We start from the raw sequence: 14,375 nt of genomic DNA, 5'->3' as shown, positions 1-14,375 counted from the left end.
TATCAAAAAGGATTTATTTAATAATAACAATGAAAGACTGTATATAAAAGATAGGCATAACCCGCGTGACCAGTTGCCTTCTGTGTTTTTAGGAGCTAGTATTGGACTGTATTTGAGCAAGATGGTGAAATGCTAAGACAGCTGGAGCTGTCTGGCTTGGCTAATAAGTGTATCCAAACACATTTTGGGTCCAACACACAAACATGGATGCAAAGAAAAGAAAAAAAAAAAAAGACCTGAGCATAACAGACTTCTTGGATGCTCTGTTTCTACAATTTGCTGCACAGTAAGCCGTATTATGTTAATTAACTGCATTAAAATGCACCAAGAGGCACCATCACCACAGTCAGGAGTAGACGGCTAACATGGAGCAGAAATTTCTTTATTCATATAAATTCTGGTAGCAAACTGAGAAACCCAGAATCTGAAAACCAGATTTGTTTGTAAAACATCTGTCTCTATTTCTCTTGGTTATCCAGTACGAGATATTCACACAGCTCTATTCTACTTGCCGCTCCGCTTTCAAACACTGAAAATTTCAGTCTCAATTTTAACGTTCCTGCTCTTGTTTTGCTTTCTTTAAACCAATTAGCCCCTACACCCTGTTCTGTAATTACCGTTCACCATTAAAACATTGATTGGAGATCTTTGCACAGCACATTTTAAGGCTCAAAACAGTTCAGGTGAGGCTGGAGGTGAAAGTAATGAAAGGTATAGGACAGAAAGCCTCAGGGGTCCCCTGAGGATTAAGTGAAAAGGTTGCTACACCCAAAGGACCCTTTCTGATTGAAACTAGTTTTAATTTTTAATCACAGTAAATAGCTAAACAGCTTCAAGTTCAGTCAGTAACAACAAGAACACAGAAACCAAAACAACATCGGCTCCATGGTAACACCTGGGTAGTGCTGTCACGATCACCTGATGATTTTTGAACAGGATTCTCCAAACCCAGTGTTTGCAGTGTTTTACCTGGATGTTTCATTTCTAAACACCAACCTGAACCTACAAGCATCTCTCGCTATTTGCTGTGACTCGACGAACGCTTTGGAAAAATATCGACAGCTAAACAAGTGTAACAGCGACTCTTCAGTGTTTCCTGAGCCCAAATGGACCCAACATTTGTCTCAGAAAATCTGGTAAGCTTTTCTCGTGTGAGCAAGCAAAAGCTTTTTTTGAATTTTTGGCTCAAAATTTATATAAAGCTTTCATAATCTTCAGGAAGCAGAGTACACTTTGGAGTTTAACTTTAATTTTTAATACTTCATCATTTGTAAGCACTTTTAACATCACTCTGTGAACATTTGTGTTTTTATAACATCTGTAAGACTCAGTTTTTGCTTTTTGTTGTGTCACCTTAAAGTTTTCTAATGCCACACATCACACTGTGTGATTGATTTTTCTAACTATGGACTCCGTGCATGTTTTTATCATTCAGGCATCTTGGCCAGTGCAGACTAGCGCTGCTGATATGAAACAGCAGCAGGAAGCTCACAGGACTGCTGAAAGTGAAACGGTGCAAGAATTAAAAGATGCACTCCAGTTTGCCACTCAGGAGTTGAAGACTGCAAAGGAGGAAAATGCATCTTTGAAGGAGAAGATTGCCGTCCTTGAAGATGCTCACAAAATGGAAGTGAGTAGCCTCCAAGAAGAGCTCAAACTCAAGGATGAGGCGCTTCAAAGACTTGTGAAGAAAAGAAGAGCTCGAACCAAAGCCTGGGTAGAACTCCTCCATGAATCGACGATAAAAGACATGGAGATAAACACCAGGGAACAACACTGGAGCAGCAAGTGGCAATCAACCGAGAAGAGCCTGAAAGAGGAGAAGAAAAAAGTGGAGGAGCTCCAAATTAAGAACAAGCTTCTGTTTGAGAAATTACAGGAAAATCTGGACGAATTGAAGGACGTCCTTCAGGTAAGCTGTCTCCGCTATCATTTCACTTTACCATAATGTCATGTTTGGTCCTAACAACTTCTGTCACACTGAGTCACAGTTCAGTAAAATACATTTTACTCTGTCTACATAGGAGCTTGCACCCAATGCTGACCACCAGGAAGAAACCCTGGAAACAAATTCCCATGAGGAAAAAATGGAAAACCACGAGGGAGAAGAGGAGGGAACGGACAAACCAAGAAAGGACAAGAAAAAGCAGGAAGAAAAGGAGGAAAAGCAGGAGACTGAAGAGGACATCGAAGAAAACCTTGAGAGAAAAAGTGACGAGAAGATGGAAGATAAAACAGCAACTGAAGATCTAAACCCAAACCTCTGCCTGGTTCCCATCCCTCTCACTCCCTCCGACTCTTGCCCTTTACCCCCTGTCCCTACACCTCAACTCAACCCCTCTACCTCCTCCCTACCTTACCCACTCTCTCGTGCTCTTTCCTACTCTTCACCCAGCTCTTATTCTTTACGCAACACCCTCAGTCTCCACACCTTCCGCCATCCTTCCTCCCAACCTTACTCGGTCTCTCGTGCTCCCTCCTACTATTTACCCTTGTTTTCCAAACCCGTGCAGCCCATAAACTCTAATGAAATGTTTGATCTGCTTTTTTGTTCATTTTAAAATAAACATGTGAAATTTCATTGAACTTACAGTCTTTGTTTGGATCATTTTTTTTAGCTTTAACAAAATATTACAGTTTTGTCCAGAAGAGATTTATTAAAAAAAAAACTATAAGTCTCATTTAAGTGATCAAGAGTCTCCTGTCAAAAAGGTTTAACAGTTTATAAAGGTTAAGTTGACAGTGACAGACTTTATTTTAAAGAGCCCCAAGATAAGAAACATGGTACTGTTAATGATCACACATAAACTGGATATTGCCAACAAACTAGTGTGTAACTGGTGAGATCCAGCAAGAAAAAATGTATTTTTTTTATTAATGTGGCTTTCGGATGCTAAATATCTAAACCTTTTATTCCATATTTGATCTTCTTTCCTTTTAATCATCTACATGTGAGAACAAGACAAAATTATCAAAAAAGATTTATTTAATAATAACAATGAAAGACTGTATATAAAAGATAGACATAACCCACGTGACCAGTTGCCTTCTGTGTTTTTAGGAGCTAGTATTGGACTGTATTTGAGCAAGATGGTGAAATGCTAAGACAGCTGAAGCTGGCTGGCTTGGCTAATAAGTGTATCAAACACATTTTGGGTCCAACACACAAACATGGATGCAACGCAAAAAAAAAAAAAAAAAAGACCTGAGCATAACAGACTTCTTGGATGCTCTGTTTCTACAACTGGCTGCACAGTAAGCCGTATTATGTTAATTAACTGCATTAAAATGCACCAAGAGGCACCATCACCACAGTCAGGAGTAGACGGCTAACGTCTATAACTATCGTGTCTCCACCCACTTTTCAGTTAAAGCAGCCACATCCTTATTAAGGTGCAAATTTAAGGGATGATACATTTTAAAAGGGTAAGTTATAAAATCCCCCTCCCCACATTTGCTGAAGAGCAAATGTGGGGAGGGGGCCATTTTCACCTGAAGCTGCCTTAACCTTTTTTTTTTTTTGAGAACTACAGATTTTAGCTTCATCCCCCGAAGTCACTACTGAGATAATAGGTGGCTTAAGACCAGCACAGGCAATCACACGTGTGAACACTTGTTTCCATTACACGAGCGTTTGCAAACATATGCAGCACAACTGAACGGTCTCATTTCAGCTCTTCTTAATGTGTTTAAACTAAGACTGAAAAGATATTTCAGATCTTTTCAGCTGATACCGTCTCTCCCTCTCTCCACCCACTGGCCTTTTTCTCATTGTCGTTTTGCTCTCCAAACCCTTCATCACAACCCTTTTCACCCTCTAGCTCTGCCCAGCCATTCATCACTCTAGCACATCCTCTTGCCACTCCTCCTTTTATACTCGCTTTTATTCCTCCCCTCTGCACCCCCCCCCCCTCCTTCCCTTCCTTTAACAGCTGCTGGCCTGCGTCTGTCACCGCTGACCCCTCATTGCCACGTGCCGTCTCTATATCCCACAGAGACCCTAAATCATTAACTTATGCGCATGCATATACATGCACAGATCCGTGTCTGATTGGTGGCTGTCTCCTGTCCACAGAGAGCTAGAAAATCACACTCATCTGTGACTGCAGGCCCTCAGTACACTTCAGTATTGCCAGTCAATTAAATGTCTTATGAAAATCAAGTCCTTTGCAGCAAGAAGTCATTAAGTGTCACCTAAGACGGCTTTGGACATTCAGCCTGTGCTCAGGCTACAACGTCAAGAACATCAAAGCTGTATTACTGGATGCGGCACCTTGTTAAAAACAACAGGGTTGTGTCCACAACATCAAACTGCTTATCACACTGCTGTGTCTCAAAGATAAGCATGTGTTTTTTTAAGACTACTACAGTTCTAGACTACTTGTCATCTCCAGAGTGTTGCAGTCTTTTGAACATGTCATATGTGGAATAATCTTATCTTTCTTATCGCATTAAGGTTTGACAGCGCTGGAGATGCTACAACGGGATGTTTGCAGTCTCACGCTTGTCTTCGTGTCTGCACCTCAGACATTCAGGTGCATGCTTGGAACCCGTGTGTGCCACCAGCACATGGATGTGGTCAGTGGGAAATCTATAAAAAACCTACACTAGTCATTTTATTCTCCATTGACTTAACTGCTGTTTCGAATTCTGAGTCATGACAAGAAAACCGGTTACACATGCAGACAGACAATCAGATAAAAAAAAAAAAAAAGGTGAGACAGAAGTAATCAGTGGAGACACTGATACCACACACACACACACACACACGGCTAATCCAATGGCACACAGGCTTTAGTGCATCTCCTTCACTACGTTACTGAACTTTAACATCACGTCAAACTGTGGAAATACTTAAGTCTCTAACTTTCAAAGCAGTTTCAAAGTTATGGAAAAACATTCCTGTAAAATAAAACATGGCACAATTATTCAAATGGAGGCTGATGAGTTCACAAGTTCCCACATGCTGACTTTCAGTAAAACGAAATCCAGGTCACAGTGCACATACTCTGTGTTTAGCGTACATCGACTCTGTATTCAACGTGGAACTGACGAGGCCGGGACCAGGGTGAAATGTGTGTCAAACACACAAATGTCAAGGTTGACAGTCAACAATAAACCAGAGACGCAGATACGAAGTTATCAGGACTGCTCTGAGCAAGTATAAATAATATATTTATATACACAGACTACAGAATGTTGAGTTTTCCTAAGTGCCTTTTCTTTCATCTTTGTGTTCTGCATTCAAAACCTGTGTAGGTCATATAATCTGTCAGAGCACCATTAACGCTTCCATCAAACCCAGAGTTCCATATTTTCCATTTACCACATGTCACACTGAGCAAAGGGACCCATTTACAAAATGCGATATTAGCCCTGTCACAACAGGTGACACACACTCTGTTCTTGTCATACTCTGTGACAACCGCAGTGTTAGCATCCACAGACAGGTCTTTTTTTTCCCTCCCAAGTTTGGTGTGGGTGTTGTTTTCACCTTTGTTGCTCAATGTTTCTACATATTTACGTGCAACTGTAGGATTCAAGGTCACAGGAACAACTGAAGACTGTCAACTATTGTACATCACCGCAATATATGCCCACCAGCCACTTTGTTAGTTACACCTGTTCATTAATACAAATATAATGGCAGCAATTCAACACATTTAGACGTGCAGGTCAAGATGACTTGTTGAGCTTAAAAATTAAGAAAGGTCATCTGAGTGACTTTGAACATGTCATGGTTGTTGGTGCCTGACGAGTTGGTCTGAGTGTTTCAGAAACTGCTGATCTACTGGGATTTTCCCACACAACCATATCTAGGGTTTACAGAGAATGGCGTGGAGAAAAAAAAAATCCCGCAGCACTTCTCTGAATGAAAACGCGTTGTTAATATCAGAGGTCAGAGGAAAATGGCCAGACTGCTTTGAGCTGATAAGAAGGAAACAGAAACTCAAATAAACTAAAGTATGCAGAAGAGCATCTCTGAACAACCTGGTCCAAGGCAGTACTAGCAAGATGTACAAGATGTTTTTAATTCATATAATAAATTAAAAAAAATATAAAATACTGCAGGGATCAAAAACTGTTCATATTTTATAAGGATTAATTGTAGCCTGTTGAGTTTTCCTTACACAAAGTTATGTGTATGTGTAGTTTGCTTTCATGTTTGTCAGTCATCTTCTCCTTCCATGTCTTCCCGTGTTTCAAGGTGCATTATTAATGCAAACGGGTACTCTGTGCTATCTGTGCTGATGTGCATGGGTGCAAGCTAATCAAAACTCAATACTGCTATTAGTGGAGAAACTGAGGTACTGCAGCTAGCAGCAAGTGTCCAAATGCAAGTAAAAGCAAATAGTTAATATGAAAACAGCAGGGAAAAGGGGGTTCTTCAACCAAACATTAAAAAATAGTCTTTGAAAGGCTTCATAAACTGTACCTAAAGACAGAAAAACACTGCAAATTAACTGAACTGTTGAAGCTAAGAAATGTTGCTGCTTTTCTTTAAAGTCAAGTGCATCATATTTGGTCAATGAGTTTGAGACTTCAGGGTGACCCCCCCCCCCCAAAAAAAAAATCAAAATAAACTGCATGACACATTTTTAAGGAATAGATTGCAAAACAAACCCAACAACTGCCCAATGCAGCAAACAGGATACAACTTAAAACTCATATATGCAAATTACTATAGGTTTCAATAAAGGTTCAATAGACACTCCATTTTCAAAAAAATGTTAATTTTCTGGCAATTATTTCACAGTTCAGGCTTTAAAGGGTTGAATTCAGTATTGTCATGACTCAATATTCAGTACAGATGGGAAACATTAAATCTGAATGATCACAGGTTGTTCAATAACTCTCTGCTAAGGCACTTGAATAAATGTGTCTGTGAACTCATGCGCGGTACAGACTCGAGATGCAGCAGCCACACAGTCGGATACTATATCGACACGCAGGCGACGTCAGGACGATTAAAGAAGAGTTTTAGTGTTGAGTGCTATCGAGCAGCATTCTGGTGAACACAGCAGCACAGACAGCAGTTTTTCAGCCCACAGCAACTTAGCAGCTTACGGCAGCTCCATTTCCTCTAGACAGAGTGGGAGGGAGCACGAGGCTGCTACGGTAATCCACTTTACTCTGGGATTAGCATCTCTCTGCAGGTGTCACTCTCTGTCCATCTCCATTTTTGACCTCTCTAATAATCTTCATCACTCTACAACTCATTCAGTTTTCTCTGCACCTATTTTTACCATTGCATTGAAACCAAGGTAGTGATATTACGCTCAAATTATACTTGATTCTACCAGGAAAAACCCAAACCACAAATGTTTGGGAACTTTTAATTCTCTGTGTTTCCCAAAGGCTTACTAAATTAATATAGATTTATGCAGTCCATCGATTTTTTTTAACTATTCCACTGAGTTTTTAAAAACGGTTTTGTATAACGGCACCATAATTAGAAGAATTATGTAACCATTATTCTATTGAGACAAATGACAATCTCATGAGCAAATCAAAGTATTAGACAAGTCTTTTAAAACATGGTTATCACACATGTTCATAACTCGCTCGCTGGTTATACAAATTCTGATTTATCTAGCTGCTCATCAGTGCAATAGGGCTGTCTGGGTAAACCTTTTTAATTCCTTTTCCATTTCCAATTAACGTGCAAAATGGAAATTGTTGCAAAACCAATCAGCACTATGTGCTCTGTTGGAAGGATGTCAAATATTTCCATTCTGTGTTAAGGACAGTAGTAGTTGTGCTCTTCTACGTGCAACTCAAGTGCTAAAAAATTAACTCATTAGTCAGTCAATATGAAGGTCAATATTTTTAGTGATTCTTTATCGTTCTTTATTGTTGGGTTTTGGAGAAAGTTGTATTGATACATAACCTTTCTACTACTATTTCCTTACAGCAATGAATACATGTTTCGAAAGAATGTGTGTCCTGCTTTTTGCACACTCAGAGTCTAGTTTCTATACAGGATCCTGTTCAGCAACCCCAATGTTTGTGTTTCAAGGTTGTGGCTGCTAAAGGAAGATGAGCGATGACAGGGTTCAAAGTTCTCGACAGTCTGTATCAGTATTGGTAATTGTGGTTTACATTCTTTTTAAACATTACTCATGCCGCTCTCTTTGTCTCTTCCTAGGCTGCTATATCATAATATGACACAAACTGTGAATGAATGAAAAGCACAGGAAAGCTTTCTTTCCTTGTCACACACAGGCTGGTTAAAATGTTACCAATTGCTGCCAATGGCCTGAGCACCATACTTTGAGAACACTGGGAGAAAATTTAATAAATTAAATAAAATTTAAAAATGAAAAACGATCAGGTGACAGTGTGCATCGACTCTCTCCTCTCACTCCACAGGCAGGAACGAGAAACAAAGAAAGAAAACGCTGAGCGGCAGTGGAGGATTAGTGTGTCAGTAAACATTCAAACACTACAAGGTCCAAGTGACTGTTTAGTTTTGTGCTGGCAAGTCAAATGAAGGCGGGGCTCACTGCAACGAGATGAGACCAAAAAATAAAAAATTCTAAATGAAAGCACCTCAAACATTCACACTGCTGATCTGGTGAGGTGAAAGGTCAAACTGATGAATATATTCTTCTGAAAACAAAACACCTTGGCTCCTTTTACATCAAACCCACTTAACCCCCCCCCAACCATATGCCAGAAGATGTAATGTTGCCATGACAACTACAGAAGTACTGAGGAGGCACGCGCACAGATACAAGCACGCCGGCGACAGATTTCAGTAGGCTGTAGGCCTACACAGAGGATGTCTCCACTGTAAGAATAAAAGAGGAGAATATAGAGAGCCAAATATAGGAACAGAATAATGAGCTCCCTATCAACTGCTCCATAGTTTCCATATCTCCTCTGCCTTCCTCAACGCTCCAGCTCCCTGTCATTTATCCCTCCTCTCCTTCAGCCTCGACAGGGCCAAATATTTCCCTAGGGCCACTCGTCTGTATACAAGAGATGCATTACACCAGAATTTTTCTTTTATGTCACGACTGTAATGGGGGGAAAAAAAGTCTCTTTAAAAAGGTAGTGAAAACATATTGGAAAATTTCCCCATCTCAAGCATGGGATACCCGAACATTTCAAATAGCTACTAATGCTATAACCACACAGAAAGGACAGACTGGATTATGGAAGGTGTGCACAAACATCGTCAAACCTCTCAACCCCCACAAGACTGCACGCAAGGATTATTTTTCCTGTCTTTATAAAATGAACTATTTTCTTAATCATAAAGCAACAATTTTGTCTAGAAACCAGGATAGGTTTTCAAGGTTGTATTCCTTCGCCAACCAACAGAACAAAACCCCTAAATATTCAGTTTGCTTGCTCAAAAAACAAAGAAGCAAATGTTGAGACACTAGCACAAACTTGCATTTAACTTCCTTTTGCCTAAAATGGGTTCAAAGTAAATGCTTGATTAATTAACTGCTCTGATGCGTTACAGATGCAGACAAATCAGCCAGAAAACCAAAAATGAACTGGCACTTACTGCATCCCGCCGCCACAAATTGCCGGCATCTGTCGGCCAAATACAACCACCTGTTGTATCGTGGAAAAGATGATGAGGAACAGCTGACAAACAGCTGGTTCACAACTGTCTGTATCGCTGAATGGCCGTCTGTCTCAATATCTCTGTACCTGCTTCATGCCTTGCATCTGCCCTCCATTTGTCCATTCTTGCTGCACATTTATTGGCTTCACAGAGTCCTCAGCAGTGGTATTTTTCCTTCTTCTCTTTTTACTTTGTTTTTCTTAACCTTTTTTGCTCTCTGTACCCTCTGAACACACAAACTTTGTTTTACCCAGAATAATGTCAGCAGTAAAACACAAAGTGCTGACAGGATGACATACTGTTTCTGTCCTGAGTGTTCTCCAAGAGCTGCAGTACACTCGTTATGAAATGGACTCTAGTGTGTGCTTGAATGCTTTTATAAAAAAATAAATAAATAAAAAAAGATGAGTGAAAATACCACGCTGATGTTTTTTCCCTGATGTTGAACAAAGAGAAAAAAATAGAAACAACAGTGACTCTACAAACTCTAAAATAAAGACAACACAAGGCTCCGGATGAACCTGACAGCTAACAACACATGAAGGAAGAACCTATCTAGTACCGTTTTTATAGCAAGGACACTGGACAAGGAAACTGTACGTTCTTTTCCCTTAAACAAATCAGAAGATAGCAGGGAAAGAGATCGCAGGTCTATAAGAACAGATAAGAACTAAGATTGAGGATGTAACACTCTGCCAGCTGGTTATGAAAGCTACTTTCAGCTGCTCCCCTATTCACAAGGGCTCGCCACAGCGGGTAGCTTTGCATGTTTGAGTTGGCTTTTTTTATGTTCTTTCTGATGCAATCCCAAAGGGTTCTGAGCCTCCTCTATGCATTGAACTGGGGATCTTTTGGTTGTTAGGCAAATGTGTAAAATATGACTCATGGAGCCATCAACTGGTCCTGATCAACCAAAATAAAAATCTTTCTTTTATACTGTTGAAATTTGTGTCAGTGTGTGAAAAACATATTTTCACACACATTTTCACAAATAAATAGACCTCAAAAGCCAAATTGAGGTCTATTTATTCGTCATATTGGTTGTTTTAACCTAAATATATGAAAATGACAGGTCTATGTAAATGCTAAACTTAATTACCATGAATTTTGACACATTTCAGGCAAAAACGACAAAGTTATATTTGAGGTCATTTAGAAACACTGTTGTAATTACACTGCTTGTCCCCCAGCGAGCAATGTACCATGTACAATGTTCAACCATTATCATTGTTTATGCACTGATTACATTTCGTGTGAAATGGATTGCTGTTAGTAATGGACCCCCAGGGAATTATCACCCAACTCTAAAGTTGTGGAGCGTTTTAGTGTCTCTCAGCTCAGCAATGTGGTTTTCGGTAATGCAACATTAATGTTACAATTCATTCAGACAGCTCTCAATTTGGTCACAGCAGGCACCTATTCTGAGGGAAATGGTTAAAAAACCCGTTTTAGATCTTACAAATCACAGAAGTGCAAACAGACAAAACTCCAATTGATACTTTTGGTTCATATCTGCTCGGTGTGAAGCTGAGCCACTGTTATCTTTTTATCATAGTTTTGCAAAACATTAAAAAAAATCCCAATATATACATAATAAATGTTTCCCAGAGAATTCGATTCTACTCGTAGAGGAAGCTGGGTGCACATGTTCAGACATGTGAGGGTATAAAAAGGGGTGCACGTCTCCTTTCTTAAAGGCATGAATTCATATCCATGCACCTATGCATCTCTTATCTTCTGCTTATCAAAGTTGGGTGGCAGTGGCAGTAGACTGAGCAGTTTATATGTTCCTCTCCCCGGCAACATTTTCCAATTCCGTGGGGGATCCACAGGTATTCCCAGGCCAGGGGAGATATATAATCTCTTCAACAGATTCTAAAACCTCCAAAGGGACTGGTAGGCGCCTGAGACTAAGGAGACCAAATGTTGAAGTTTTAAAAGTAAAATGTTCTCTTTCTCTTCATTGATTCAGGATTTCATCTGCTCTGCATTTCAGGGCCCCCTTTGTTCTACTTTTTGTTTTATAGGCCAAATGTTTTTATTGCCTAATGTGGGCAAACGGTTTAGACTGCAGGCATGCCCTGTTAGTGCTGGGACTGTTACTACAGAGACTTTCTGTTGCAACACATGCAGACTGTGGTTAAACACTGTCTTGCCAAAAGAGTCCAGACCTTCCTTATAAGAGATGTTCTCTGCATGTAAGTTACCCCAACACCTGTACAAGTCATCACACGTTAACATGGTACCCACATACGTGCAAGAATTCACACCCATACTATCATATCTGATACCATTAACCGTGCACTGGTGTGTTACTGGTATCAAATTTAAAATGTTTTGTCTGGCTCAATATTCAATATTTTAAATAATAATAATGATCAATAATAAATGTAAAGACATTTTCAATAAATATAGATTTTAAATGATTTACAAACCATTGCATTCTGTTTTTACTGAAACAGTTTCCCAACTTTCTTTTAAAAATGCTTTTATCAAATGTTCTTTGGGCAGTTTCAATAAAAAACAAAAACAAAAACGTACATCTGTTCCATACCTTACAAATTTACTGACCTAAGTTAACAACAGCACACAGGTACAAAAGAGCGATGATCACACATTTTATATTTAAATAGTGCCGTGCAGGTTTTTCTTCACCCTTACCCAAGAAAATACTCAATACTTGAATCCATTTGTTACTAGAAGGCATTTATTGGGAAAATTACGAACAAACTGGTTTGGGCAAATCTATTTAGCTAAAGCCCCATTTAGTTCCTTTCCATCTGCTGTTTTGGTACCATATTGTCATTGCTGAGGATATAGCTGTTAAAGTAGACTACTACCGTTTCTGTCTAGCTGGAAGGATTTCCTCTGCTTCAGTTGAAGACTTTAAGAGAAACGCAACACAAGTACCTGTGTTATCGTATTAAATTAACACTGTCCATTAACATTATAGACATTATCAGCCATAGCCGCAATCCATTACCTTAATGTGGATAACTAATAGTAGTTAAGGTGGGTGCTGGCCAGGTTATCATTTATATTAACTGTTAAATACTTCACTGTATCACTTTAAAGTGCTGCTGTTCATGTGTTCAGCTGCTAGTGAGGGGAGGGGCTGTGTGCCTGTATGCAGCAGTGCTGTTTGAAGTTCTGCATCAGCAGGAGGCAGCAGAGACAGCCTCGCTAGTATCGACACTGTTGCGTTTGATCTAAATGTAGTTTTTTGTGTCAATTAGTATCCAGGTATCATTTTTTCTGACAACACTAATACCAAAATAGTATCTATGTTGATATTAAATGATACAGTGTACCCAGCAAGGTTAAGTATTGGTTCTGGTGACAGCTTTACAGACAATTCACTAGTTTCCCTTTTTTCTGAACCGTACTAATGGCTGAAACTGTTGAGAAGGGAGAAATGAGTGGCATGTATTTGACATGACATGTACTGTTTGACAAATGTAACCACTACTTTTCCCCTCTCTGGGTTCACATATGTCCACCAACTCAGGTTTAAAAATGGAAACCAGGGGCACAAACCTTCCTTCAAATTTAAAAGCACCAAATTAAAACAGGAATCTCACAAACCAAGCCCAAGGAGACTCAAGAACACTTATAAAGGCTCTGCTAGGGACTGCGGACCACACTGAAAGATATTGTTTCCACAGTCGTTTTCTGCCTTCTACTGGGAGTGAAACAGATCCTGAAAGACATCACAAACCCGTCTAATGCAGTGACTGTCTGTAGTTGGATGATGATCAGTGATTGCAATTATGTGATAAAGTGATTACTAACTGCTAACCAACGCTCTCTCACTCACACACACACATATGCAGAGTGGGCTCCACTCCTCTCAGACTGGTGACACACCTCATCAAACTGTGGTCTGTTATAAGTGGTGCTGACACGTGTGTTTGTGTCTGTGCGTGTCTGCCTGTGTTCATAATCATACCCGCGTGTGCGTCACTGTCTGTGCGGCGGCAGCGTGCCTTCACAGTATGCGCCGGCGGTGGTCCGGTTTCCGCTCAGAGGGCTGTGAAGTGGCCTGATGAAAGCTCGCACATGGTGGCGGTGAGAAGAGCCCCGATCTCCCGTCGTCACCACAGAGCTCAAAAGACTGGACGTCAAATCCTCCCGGTCTGTCGCAGATGTTTAACAGTGATGAGAAAGGAAAGAGAACTTTAGTAAGTTGTCAAGAAAATTTGCTCGGCTTTCATCCCAGATGTGGCCATAGGAAAGGGTCTAGATTTTTTTTTCCCCCAGTCTTCAGTCTCCTATTACCAACTCAGCTGGCTGACAGAGGACACATACACTTTTCAGGTCAACCAATCAGGTTTTGCCATGCCCCATACCAATCGCATTGTCAAATCCCTGCTGTCAGGTGTCATTTCAGTCCACCTCCATGAAACCTTCCACTGAGCTCATTCTGGAGCCGTACTCCGCATCCCATCTGCACAAATCAGCAAAACTCAGTGTCCACTCTTTCACACCTCATCATGTGACTACCCAAGTAAGACTGTAATGGCACGATGGGATATAACTACCACGGCATTCTTACATATCTTTTTAACTTTTCCTGCTGTGAACACTATTTCATATAAATGAATGCGATTATGCTCTAAGCTTCTTTTTCACTAAGTCTCCGCTGATTAAAATCTATTCACTTTGTTGTTCTTATTTCATTTTTATCCTCAGGATGGATTAGTGGTGGAAGGGAAGGTCTGCATTGCTAAAGCACATTCTTTAATAAAAATCACTGGAGGTACCGAAAGCTTTAAAATGCCAAACTCTA

At 40.1% G+C, this 14,375-nt stretch overlaps 1 protein-coding gene across 4 annotated transcripts in view; it reads right to left on the bottom strand.

Moving 5' to 3' along the window:
* LOC134617290 (SPRY domain-containing SOCS box protein 4-like) overlaps positions 1-14,375 on the bottom strand; it is an 82,559-nt gene that overhangs the window by 53,326 nt on the left and 14,858 nt on the right. For 2 of the 4 annotated variants that reach the window (XM_063462499.1, XM_063462498.1), the window contains exon 2: positions 13,536-13,722. The exons of the other annotated variants lie outside the window; for them this stretch is intronic. The gene's annotated coding sequence lies outside the window, so the exon portion shown is untranslated. The remainder of the gene's footprint in view (positions 1-13,535; positions 13,723-14,375) is intronic. 4 annotated transcript variants of the gene reach the window in all.

This window comes from Pelmatolapia mariae, linkage group LG18 (assembly GCF_036321145.2).
Source record: "Pelmatolapia mariae isolate MD_Pm_ZW linkage group LG18, Pm_UMD_F_2, whole genome shotgun sequence".
NCBI lineage: Eukaryota > Metazoa > Chordata > Actinopteri > Cichliformes > Cichlidae > Pelmatolapia > Pelmatolapia mariae.
Note: the sequence above shows the minus strand (reverse complement) of the source record. Positions and strands in the feature narration are given on the sequence as shown.